This window comes from Epinephelus fuscoguttatus, linkage group LG7 (genome assembly GCF_011397635.1).
Source record: "Epinephelus fuscoguttatus linkage group LG7, E.fuscoguttatus.final_Chr_v1".
NCBI lineage: Eukaryota > Metazoa > Chordata > Actinopteri > Perciformes > Serranidae > Epinephelus > Epinephelus fuscoguttatus.
Genome location: NC_064758.1, coordinates 18,378,371 through 18,391,243, shown reverse-complemented (window position 1 = coordinate 18,391,243; position 12,873 = coordinate 18,378,371). Strand labels below are relative to the sequence as shown.

Here is a 12,873-nt window from a genome sequence, read left to right as displayed (position 1 = left end):
TGTTTGCACCAAAGCATTTACAGAAACACCATCAGCACTGTGGAGGTCTGATGAAAACTGCTGCATAAGGAACTGTACGTCTTTCCCTGGATGAATAACTTATCACTGCACATTTTAAACTGCTGAAAAAGGGAACAGACACTTTTCCATTCTTCATCTCAAACTATAATCAGCTGACATACAGAGAGGAAGAGACAAGTGTGCCTCGACAGATTTTGGCAGGCACAAAGACGGATTTATCTGTTCAAAACAAATGCCAAAATGGATGACAGCGTGTCTGAATGCGATCACACGAATGATTACATGGAAACCTGTTCCAAGGAACATGATGATTTTCAAGGCCCGTTCTAACCACGCTCATCAGCACAATGTCGGTCAGTGTGTTGGGTGTGGTGCAGAGCGGGAGGCTGGCGCACATGTGTAATGTTGACCCACATCTCTCAGCCTCACATTGGCCCGAGCTGGAGCAGACGGCGGGAGTGGACCTCTTTTAGAAGCTCCCTGCTGACAGGTGTGCTGCCCGACCGGCCGCTCATCACTGGAGCTGTCAGAGAGGAAAACACTCTGTCCTGGGAGGCTTCCCTCACAGCATATCCTCAGTGTTTAATATTATATCTCTGATGCTTACACATGACAGGCGCTTCACTTTGAAAGTCAAGTCGGCAGGTAAGGTTGTTTTGCAGCAGCAGCAGCAGCAGCAGCAGCACCCTGTTTCACATTTACACGGGTACAAACACTCGCACCAGGAAGCCGCCCAGTACAAGTTGTCCTCTGCAGATTTGAGGGTTAAGTGCCTTATTATACAGGGCATGTCAGGGGAAGTCATTAAGTTCCCCTGTGCCACTTAAAAGCAATTAGAAAACATCTAAAATATCTAAAAAGTGCTGCACTTCTGTCTGGTTTCTGGTTATATAAATTCAGTTTCTCATCTGTAAACATCCTGTTATATTTCTCTAGATGTTATCGGCTCCTTTTGTTTACTTCTGTTGATCTCTAATATTATTCTTTGCTTATGTTTCTAAACGATGGAAGCTTGCTCTCAGCAGCTTAAGGGGTTCCTAATAAACATCTATAGTTTATAACAGGGTACTTTGGAGGCTAAATGTGTCTCTTATGCCAAAATATTGATTCCCATAATCAGAGCATGTAGCCTGATTTAGTGTAAGCCAACATTCAGTCTTCAGAATATTTTCACGTCCATGTTACAGGCTTGGACTGTTGAAGCATTTTCAGCAATTATCAAGGGAAATTTATTTTTTAAACTGGATCCTATTTTCCCATGGTTTTTATGTCTAAGTAATTAAAGGAGACAAGACGTTTGGTCCAGTAATGAGAGAGACCGATAATCCCTGCGGGCAATTGTACACCGTCAATTCACATCCACTAAAAGTGCTTGTTTTTCCACTGACAGGCTCAGATCGTTATTAGAAGTGCCTGACAACATCATGGAAAAGATCCCACAGAGGATTGAGATGATTTTCCTTACCTTTCGCATATGCACTGTGTTTGCCATGACGATGAGAATCTTCCACATATGAAGCTATACTTACTCTAACACGACAAACTCTTCCCAACACTCCTCTCTCCAACTCTCACGTTTCCATCATAGTTTTTCCTGCAACAAGTTGGTTCTTGTGAGCGAGCCTTCTTCTTAAACAAGACTTGGTTACACAAACTAACAAACAGACTGGATCAGTGAAAGGTAAGAAAGAATATTTCATTTCTCTGTAGGGTCTTTTCCATAATGTTTTCAGACACTTGTAATGGCAATCTGAGCCTGTCAGTGGCAAAAACAAGCACAGACATAAATTGAAGGTGCACAATTGCTATAAGGATCATGTTGCAACAGCTGTCTCTTTCAGTACTGGGCCAGTTTAACAATATGTTGTCTCCATCAGTCCCTCTGGCTCAAAACATGGGAAAATCAGGTTCAGGCTGAAAAGTACCAACGTTTCCTTTTAAGGTCTGATTGTATTTGACTTTGCTTCTTGTATACTGTATGTGTAGCTCTGATTTTGAGTATCAACAGGCGAGACAGAGACATGCTTTGTGGGGCGTCTGTTTGGTTGACAGGTGTCTCAGCCCTGAATCACATCCAGCTGTGGTGTTTGTTGCCTGCTGGTCCCAGGTCAGCTCCACCAAATAGAGCTAAATGTGGGCAACATTCAAACTGTCACTTCACAGTTTACAGTTTAACAAAGTGATAAGGCGAAGACCTGCAGGTATTAACTGCAGCTGGGTGAATAACTCTGGCCGAATGTCACACCAGACAAATCTCTTCCAGTAGCAAGAAGGCTACACATATGGGATACGTGATGAACATCATCAATTAAATATTCACAATGCTATCAGTCGCATTAAACTGAATTATTGGCTTGTAAATATATTTACAGGTCGGCCTGGAAAACTGCCATTCAAAAATGTTGTGATCTCTGAAGACACACTCCTTTACAAGATCTTTTATGTGACAATAGCAAACATTTAGTTTGCAGGCTCTCTGTGTGGACCAAGGCGTCATTCAGCAAGAGAGATGACTTACCACAACCATTATCTGGTTTTTAAAAGGAGTTATTAAAGCTTATTAACAATAAAAAAGTCATGGTCGCCTCAGAGGGAACTAGGATTATAAAAGAATAAATAAGAGAATTTATCAGCAGGTAAGGAAAATGAAATGATCACAACAGTCTAGATTATTAAAATAAGATCATTAGCATTATAACATATCCATTTTTATCCTTTTTTGTTATTGCACCAGTTTGGTTCAGTACTTATATTAATAAGGATGTGTATGACACAAAATACAAAACCCTGCAACCATTTCCACATATATTCATATTATATTACTGTAGCTGCAGCCAGTAGGTGCAGAGTGTCACCCACAAAGTGCGGGTGAAGAGCTCTCCTTCACCCCATGAGGGATTACAATGGCCCTCGGAGGCTAAAACACTATCAGTCTCACTCATCTCCAGTGAGCGCTCATTATCCAGTTATCAATGAGAGTCCAGGAGAGGCTCCTCCTTGCATGACAAATGATAAGCAGGTCCAGCTTTAACCTACTGTCCTGCAGATGATTCACATCTTTAAGGCTGGTGTCTGTGACCTCACTAACTGCCCAGTCATGCCTCTGGATTTTTTCACAGCTACCTAATATGGTTTATTACTGGGCTGAGTTACTTTGTCACAAGCACAGATAAAATTTATAAAGTAAAAATGTATTCTTTCATCCCTTTTACCAGTGTGTCTTTCCCATTCATGGTCATCTGAGAGTCATTTCCAGAATCGCCTACTGTACCAACTCTATGACATCATGGCAAATAAATCTGTCAACCTATTTCATTAGATGTGGTTCCATAAATGCAGATGTATCAAAGCCCAAAGTGGGCCAGCAACGCTTAATTAAGATCGATCAAAATTCCTCTGACCTCTGTCGGTCCTCTCACAGTGTGTTCATGCTGGGCTCTTTATCCAAAGAAGGTTACATGGCAGAGTATGGCAAAGTTTCAACTTACAAGAAAAAATATGGCCTTCCTCCCTCGCTTGTCCCTCAGGCCCTCTGCCTCATTACAGAAAAATACAGAAAAAATATCCTGACTCCTTATCCTGTCTTAAAAGTGCTGTATGTAACTAGAGAAACGACAGTTGACGCTTTGGGTTGGTGGTTCGGTCCAACTACCAACCCAAAGCATTTTGTATTTGACAACCTGAGAATGACACTCAACAATCAACCGCCTTTTTCCAGAGTTAGGCCTACATACAGCGTTTTTACATTTCAAAGATAACAAAAATCTTATCTTCCTGTTACAGAAGCACATCTGTAAACTCGTGGCTGTGTCCTCTCCTATCTCAGACCCCCCATCTTATCTGACCTTAAGAAATCCTGACTACAACTGCAAATTTGATTCTTCAAACAGCACTCGTCCTGTCATGTCTGTGTCTATGTTTAGACAGAACCCGTAGGCTCCTTGAGATGGACATGGTCACTGGCTAGCTAGGTTGCTATCATGGACAAAGGAAAAACAGGCTACGAGGAGTCGGACACTAATCGTGTCGGTGGAGGAAAGGAAACCCCACCTTTTCTGTGTTTTTCAGTGTCATCATATGGTTTAGGTAGCCTGTCCATCATATTTTGGTGTTCATGTTGCTCCCTATTTTCAGTGTTATTGCCATATCGACCTAACATCACTGCTGCTGCCATTTTTGGCACGTATTGTGAATTTAGGACAGGGTGGCACAGTGCCATCCGAATATAGGATTTCTAACTTGGGAAACCCCTAAGGCAGAATGCCTCTGTGGTAGCTAAATTCCTTTTCTAAAATAAAATAGTTTATCCCCCTAAATGCAGTTAGGAAACACATTTCTGTAATACCAAAATTCATCCTAAACTGAGATAAGACAGGATTTCAGCCTCAGGAAGTTTCTGTTATGAGGCCCCAGAGCTGTTTTCTTAAAGCTAGAGAGCTTACTGTGTCACCAATACCTGACATGTCCCTATCATCTCTTCATAAGATCAGCCATTGGTAAACCACCATCACACTGGGCGCTCTGCTCCACTGTACTGGAACCAGACTGGATCTCTTATTGTGTATGTTGCATAGCAACTGCATCCGTCTTGAAGGAAACATTCAGCAGAAAAAAAAAAAAAGGATCAGACTAACTCCTTGTTACCCTCATAAATATAAAACTGTGAATTAAACTTATTTCTGGAATCAAGCCTAAGCCCTCCAAAGCTGTCTGAAAGTGGTGATTACTGGATAATGGAACATTAAATGTCATAACATTTAATAGGGCTGGGCAATATATTAATATTATATCAATATGGTGACCTGAGACAAGATATCGTCTTAGAGCTTGGATGTTTTAGTGTTCTAGTGTTGTCTTTTCCTGGTTTGAAAGGCTGCATCACAGTAAAGTCATGTAATTTTCTGAACTTACCAAACTGTTATAGCTGTTCTTTTATTTGTCTTTACCCACTTTGTCATTATATCCACATTACTGATGATTATTTATTAAATATCTAATTGTGTGAATATTTTGTGAAAGCACCAGTAGTCAGCCCTACAAAGTCATCCCAATATTGATATTGATGTATTTGTTTAAAATACGATCATGACATTTAATTTTCTCCAGCCCTAACATATGACGTTATCCTGACACCAAAAACACACCAAGCTGTGGCGAGGTATGGTCCAACTAAAAGGTGGTAACAGTTGAACTTTTAGCAGCTGATTGCTGCCAGAGAATAACCTCAGCCAGTCAGTAAACAGAGTCCTGTGACTCCTGTGACTTGTTGACCTATGTTACACAAAGTTTCTTCCCACCTCCCAGCCCAAGAAAATGTAACCATACAGCGAGCCAGCTTGGTGTGTTTTTGGCTTAAACTGAGTGTAGTGATTCTGACACAGCTCTGGTCAACCAGAACCAGAAAACAGAAAACAACAAATTTCTCTTCTGCTGAGCAACAATGTGTTTATTTCTTGTTTGACTCTTGCTTGACTTTGAGAAATTGACAGGGAAGTACTTTAGAGCAGTGGTTCCCAACTGGTCCAGCCACAGGGTCCAGATTTCTCCTTTGTCATTAGTTCAAGGTTCAAACAGTTCAATACATTCAGCATCATACTTGCATTTGGCCATGTCGTCAAGCTAGTTTGCTGTCTCTGTTAAGTAGCTGTCCATTAGTCACTGAATCTACAGCAAGAAACAACGCTTCAAAGTAAAAGCTCTGTGCTGGAAATTCACTATACTTCAAAATAAAGCATGTTCGCATGTCACTTGCAGTCCATTCAAAATGGACACGCAACACACTTTTGGACTGCGACCCATCAGTTGGGAACAACTGCTTTAGAGTTTAGTCTGTATGGTTCTCATTCCAAATATCATGTCCAAATTAATTTACATTATTTGTGCTGTTTTTAAAGTTTATCTGCATCATCTGCATTTCAGTACAGCATGATATAAAATAATTTGCTTGTGTAATATGGCTGACCTATCAAAATCACCACAATAATGTTATTTCACAATTAGGAGTGTTGAACTGCAGCGTAGGACATTCATTTTCCCAAACACAAACCAGCTTCATTGAAAGAATAAAGCTTCAGCCACATCTGTAACAACAGTTAGTCTGTCTGGTCTTAAATGGGTAAAAACATTCATCGGTTACATGCTGGAAAAATAAAAGCTACTCAAATCCATTTTCCCAGAGCTCTCTGTCTACATCACAATCCTGCCTCAGCCTATCTGAGGTAACACAAGGCCAAAGATCAGTTTGCAGTAGCTGGCATATTTTCAACTACGAATGAAACATTGTCTGGGGAGCACAATTCATTTGAGTAGGACGGCACTCTGACCTGTGATGAGAGATGACAACTTACATTTCATATACTGTATAATGATCCTCATGTGGTGAGTAACTCTGCTCGGCTGCTGTCATTGTAAAGTGTCCGCTTACAGCATGTGACACCAGACAGCAAATATGCACAAGCACTCATACTCAAGGACTGAAACAACAATAACATGTTGTGAGCAAATGCCCCTTCCGTTTAATCACAGAGTTTCACTAATGCACAGCAGGGAGGCAGAGTGAGTTGGCAGCCCGCTCTCCGACCAGAGGACCTAGATTCAAGCCCCTGTGTCGGCCACAGAAGTCTCTAAACGGAGCCAGTGAAACACTATCAGCACCAGTCATCAGAAAATAATAAGCCTTAGAGGTAGTCATCTGACTTTGACCTCTAACCTTCCTGTCAAGAGAGGTAAGCTAAGACGATTCCTCTATCGAATCAATATCCTCCTGCTGGAGATTCTTCGTCAAACGAGAAAATTATTGATCGCAGCCTCCCTGATCAATGTGCAATGGGGTCACTATTGAAATACTCCCCCGGCACCAAGCCATCCAGGATAAATATTAGCATTGTACGTTTCTGCAAACCGTGTCTCAACAACTCTGTGGTTAATGTGTGGTTATATTTAGGCACAAATAACACTTGGTTATGGTTCAGAAAAGACCATGTTTTGGCTTAAAATACCCGTCATTGTTGCCCTAACGACCGCTGGAAATGCCCTGATATCTTGCTGTCCTGTTGTTTGTTGGTCTCGAACAGTTGTCCGCAGCTTGGCAGCTGTGTTGCCAAGGTTTCATGCCATCACCCATTATCCCCTCCACCTCCTGATAGCAGAGTCAGCTCAAATACATGTAATTAGAACCACGACACTGTAGAAATGTTGATATGCTACTTATGAAATGTACAAATGTGATGTATTTTTGCAGTTTGCAATGCCAACATTGTCTCCTGGCAACTAGGTTGACCAAATATGAAAATCTGTCATGCACAAAAGCAAGAAATGATCAGTCAGTTGTCTTTCTTAGCTCATTCTTTAGGGCTGCCCCTTGAGAGCTGAAGATTCGAACCATCAGTCAGAGACCCCTCAGTCGACTGATTCTGCAAGTCGAGCAGTCGGGTTTATTTTTTGTCAGTCAGTGTGTAGTGTATGTCTGGGGACATTTTGTCCTCAAATGTAGCTGCAGAGTGAGCCCTCCTTGCTTTGCTCTCTGGCACAGGCAGCTGAGGACCCATACCCAGGGTGAGTCTGAGGGTGCTTTATCACCTGCCCTGTTTGGTTAGTTTAAATCAAACTCCAGTTCGTTTGCCCCCTAAGTGTGGTTTGTCACCACACCAAAACAACCGGACCAAAAAGAAAACAAACTCTGGTGTGGTTCATTTGTGGTGTGAAAGCAGAGAAACCAGACACAGGACGTTATGATAGCAGATTTGTGATTTTAGCATGATTTCAAAAGCTAAACTACTATAATAAAGCCATCTGCAAACTGTAAAATCTGCCTGCAATCTTAGAAGCAATCATTATCACGCCTCCTTTTGATCCTGTTTCTGCATTAGTCATTTTTCATGACATGATCAATTTACAGTCTAATAATAGCCTACTGATAATGCGTACGATCAGTTATTTCTCCATGAGCTCTTTGTGGCACTAAACAACATAAATAAACACATCACAAGTATTTAAGTGCCACTAAACCTCTGCTATTACCGCAATTTGATTTCCCCATGTGGGCCTTGATGATGCAAGATGAAAGTAGGCGAAACTGTTCAATCAGCAAGTTAGCTGTCAGTCGGAATAACTTCATGTTTACTTCTCAGTGTGAACAGGATCAGGCCAGAGCTAAAATGCAACAGTGTATGAATTTCTTTCCCCGTGGTCCAGACCAAATGAACCAAACTACAGGTGTGAAAGCACCCTGAGTGAGACGGAGGCAGCTGCCCAGAGGAAGAGAGGGTCTGCCCGGTCAGGCTTTGAGATAATGTTATCTTCTGCCATCTGGTGAAATAATCGCTCGTAGCAACTTAATTCGAGACCATCTCTGGCTTTTGTTTGACATCTAGTGTTCGCAGTAAAAAAAATTGGTTGCACATTTCCGATATGTTGATACCGTAGTTAGCACCCATTAGCGCTGAGGGCTAACTAGGCTTGTTTACTATATCACATAAATGTCACAGTCACCCTAAATGTACCCTGTGGAATCCTGCATTTTTATAGAAGGAAAAAATGTGTTTTGAAACTCACACCAGTATCACAATGTGTTAAACATCAACATATCATTTTACAATGGGAAGGAGATGAAAGCATCCATCAGTCATTAATGAATCAGGTTTGATTAGGAGAGAGCGTCTGATGAGCAGAACTACCATAACACTGCAAACACTGATTCAAGCATCGGTGCACCATGACTTAAATGTATCATACAGCATTAGATTAAGTAGCACTGATTAAATACCCAACAATTAATATCAACAGTATTATGCTCTGAGGTACTTTCCCGAGGCGGCAGGAGCTATAACCATTGATAGGAGATCTAAACTCCTGAGCTAATTGGCTCTTGTAGTGCAGTAAAATTTAGTCTGTTGTGTTCTTCAGTCAAGGCATCTTCTATGGATGTTTTCTTCCACGGTTAAAACATCTGAAACCTGTCCTGCAGCTGATTAGAGACATGCAAACAGGTTTTAGTTTGCTGGTCTATTAAAAAACAAACTAAGTTTAGACTGCTTGGCTTGCATTTGACCCAGAAAGTGTCTGTTATTTTTGCTGGGTTTGTGAGGATGCATTTGCCAACTAATGTTGCAACCAAGCTTGACATAATTTCCTTAAATACTGTGTGCAGTCATTAGATAACAACAAGCTCCCAGCACTGATATGTCATATCTATTGTGATATCCATAGTTCCCTCCCTACTCTTGATTTTCCAGTAACACAAAGCTGCAGTAAATATGTAAGATTACCAGTTGTTCTGGTGTAATCAGTGACAATTAGATACCTCCCCACAAATTTACTAAAAAAGGTAATATAAAAAGGTCACAAGCCAGAATCTAACATGCTGTAGGATGTTAAATGGCACATTGTGTGTCAGCACTTTTCTGTGCGGAGCAACCAGCTTGTCACAGAGTAAGTAGTTGAATTTTCCATCACAAATGTAACCCTAGAGGCTCTCTTCCTGTTTATGTTAAGCAACCTCCAGCTATGACTGTAGCTGGATCACTGGGCACCATATGGCAGAGGGTTTAGAGTTTGTATCAGAAATAGGCACCAAGTTTAAGTGAATTAAGGTGGTAGAATAATGCCATACTGTAAATAAAATCTGTTGTTTTGTTTTGTTTTGTTTTTTAATTATGAATAATTTCAAACTGGTGCAAGGGACTTAAAGGGTAACTGCTGTGTTCTTCAACCTGCACAACATTTTCCCATATTTTTGTGTCTAAATGAGTGATGGGAACAACAATTTTTGAAACTGGTGCAGTACTGAGTGTAGATACCGGCAGGCATAACAGGCTGTAATGTAAACACTCGGGGCATTTGTACACCGTCAGTTTACATCCACTAAAAGTGTTTGTTTTTGCCACTAACAGGCTCAGGTTATTTTTCTAAGTGTCTGACAACATTATGAAAAGGATCCCTACAGATACAGACCTGTTTGTTTAAGAGTAAAATCATTTCTGTTTAACCAGAAACAGCCCCGAAATTGCCATTGCCAAATCCACCAGACACCATTTAAAAAAGCAGTAATTTTATCATTGTTAAACACATTTTATTCAAAGCTGACATAAACAAAATACAGCTCACAAAAGCTGTCTTGGTTCATCTTTCCACTTTTCTAACAATTACCAACTCTGGTTTGGTCGGAAAAAACTCTTATTCACCCAGTTAGATGTGAAAATATCCCGGCTCTAGACATGCTTAAATTACTGTTTATTTAAATGGAGTCTGGTGGGTTTGGCGATAGCAATTTCAGGGGTGTTTCTGGTTATACAAAAAGGATCTTAAAAGGTCTGTCTCTGTAGGGATCCTTTCCATAATGTTATCTGACACTTTTAATAACAACCTGAGCCTGTCAGTGGCAAAATCAAGCACTTTGATGGTGAAAAAATACCCTGAGTGGTTACATTGCAACCTGTTTGTTGCAGCCAGCTGAAGCCCTCTCACTCAGTTCTGGACTAATTTTAAAAAACTGTTGTTCCCATTTGTCACTTAGACACAAAAACATGGGAAAAATATGGCCCAGTTTGAAAAAAAAAACCCCACCAGTGTTACCCTTTAAAGCCTCCTGATTATCATTTTAAAATACTATTCTCATTGTCATTAATGCCGCATTATCATATGATGCTGTCGTATGGCGGACTCCATGTGTTGTGTGTGTGTGAGTGAAAAGTAGAATAGTGTGAACAAGGGCTAACGCGGTCACAAAATGACAGAGCCAAATGTGTGACAAACAAATGTCACATATGCCCTGTGAAATACTGAGATCTGTTGTGAGGCTTTGTGGTGTAGCAGCAACTGTCACATGTCGGCTACAGCGCTTTCTCTGAGCAGTGAATGTGATCATTGGCTTGCCTGGCCACTTTCTGACCCGCGACTGCATGTAATGTAATCCGCTCTCTGGTCTCCTTCTGCTGTGACTCCTCTAATGGGAAACATATTAAAACAATAGAGGATTAAGTGTCTGCGCATTCTCTGTCTTTTTCCATTAACATATGCTGCAAATGCCTGGTGCACACAGGCATTCATGTGACTTCACTTTCTTTGAAAGCTGTAATATAACTCTGGTATCTTGCTGCACTTGTAGTCAATTCAGGAGTTCATGTTAAGAGGTAAAAATAATATTGTTAATAATATTATTTGCACTGAAAAAAGTTGATTTGTTGGACCTGAATGTGTAAATCCTTTGGCTTAGTGTGGAAGCTGTAAAATCAGTTACGGTTGGTTAAGTCTATCTTCACTGTGCACTAATGGCAGGTGTCAATATGTGGCTATATTTGACACTTTCGCTGGAGCTGTATTGGATGCATTTGAGAACTTTTATCAGGTAGGTAAATCAGGTGATACTGTTGCAATGCTGTCTTGCTGAATTTCAACAAGCATGTCTTCCTTTATCTTTTTAGTACCTTAATTTTAAGTTGCAAATTACATGCACATACTAATGTTGCAAACAAAAAGGTTAGATTATGTATTATATTTTGATAAGGAAGAAATGCAAAGACGACATAAAGTTGCAGGGATAAAACAGAAGTGAAGGTGAAAGGCTTTGGTAAATGTGCATTGCAGAAATTGCCTGCATAAGTTTGCATGCCCCTGCTGTATGTGTGATCAGCTTTGTGATTGCAGGATAATCAATAAGTCACAAATGCTTATGGTTAATATTAGAAAACTATCTGGGTTATTTGTTCCAATTACAGGTGTTTTCTGGCTGTCACCAACAGTGTTAACTCAGTGTCTAATCTTGCTTATTTTTAATAATCTCACACAATGTAGCTGTGTAATTATCACATGGATATTATGCAGGCTAAAAGACTGTTAAGTGTTAAGTTTGTGTGTAACAAAGCACAGCATACAGGATGTGATATTTATCAGTTAGGCTACTTCCTCATCCGCGTCTGTCTTGCATGCATTTAAATTATAATGCAATTCTCAAAATAGGTCACACATGCACGGCAGCTTCACAGGAATGTAACATGTAGATTCATACATGTGCATGTAGTTTCCCCTCTCATTAGCTGACCAGCTCGTCCTGCAGGACACCACCTGTTTGGATGGATAGCCTTTTCTTACACCTATTAAAATGAGCTAATCACAGAGTGACATTATTATAAGGTAGCTGTGAGAGTCTCATCTTACCTTTCTCAAGACGTTTCAGGCTCCTAACGGGCTCATTGTTCCGGTGGATGCGAACACTCGTTGAGTCACATCAGTTCAGGTCCGTTAAAGTGGCTTCCCGGCGTTTACATCCCCAAACTGAACCGCGTCAGGAGTGTCGACAGCGTCAAGTTAAAGGAATGACCTGCGAAATGAAGGATGAGCCCTGAAACAGCACATCATCACCACAGCTGTACTCCTCCTGTATCTTGTTGCCCTCTTTGTCTCAGCGACGGGAGAAATAAAAAGAGGAAATTACGCACGACTTTAGGATTTCAGAAAAATTCAGCTTCTTCGCCAGAAGGCGGGCGGTCGCGCGACCACACGAGAGCTCAAATAGCGGCTAATTATTTTTAGGTAAAAGGCGATTTTCTTCTTGTATTTTCCGACAGTGGCGAGGCGTGCGACGGATGAGGCATGATTGCCGCGCGCTCCCGATAGCCCAGGCTCGTGCGCGGGTCAGACGCTCCGTGGCCGTGGGAGTGAACCGCAATAAGAAATAATTCATGGAAAAGAGGTCGGCATTTTGACAAAGCGAGAACTGCTCCTGCGTGTTGCACATTTGCTTTGAGTAGAAACAGGGCATTTCATTCGTGCAGCCTCTGAATGAACATGAGGGCATGTGTTGCATTAAAGGTCTCATCTGAATGAGTTGGTTATAAACGGGCTTCATTAAGCTTT

The 12,873-nt window shown here is 41.0% G+C and overlaps 1 protein-coding gene across 2 annotated transcripts in view; it reads right to left on the bottom strand.

Annotated features, from left to right (window-relative positions):
* LOC125892162 (probable G-protein coupled receptor 153) overlaps positions 1-12,736 on the bottom strand; it is a 55,298-nt gene extending 42,562 nt beyond the window's left edge. For both annotated transcript variants that reach the window (XM_049581963.1, XM_049581964.1), the window contains exon 1: positions 12,175-12,736. The gene's annotated coding sequence lies outside the window, so the exon portion shown is untranslated. The remainder of the gene's footprint in view (positions 1-12,174) is intronic.
* Between the last annotated feature and the right edge of the window lie 137 nt (positions 12,737-12,873).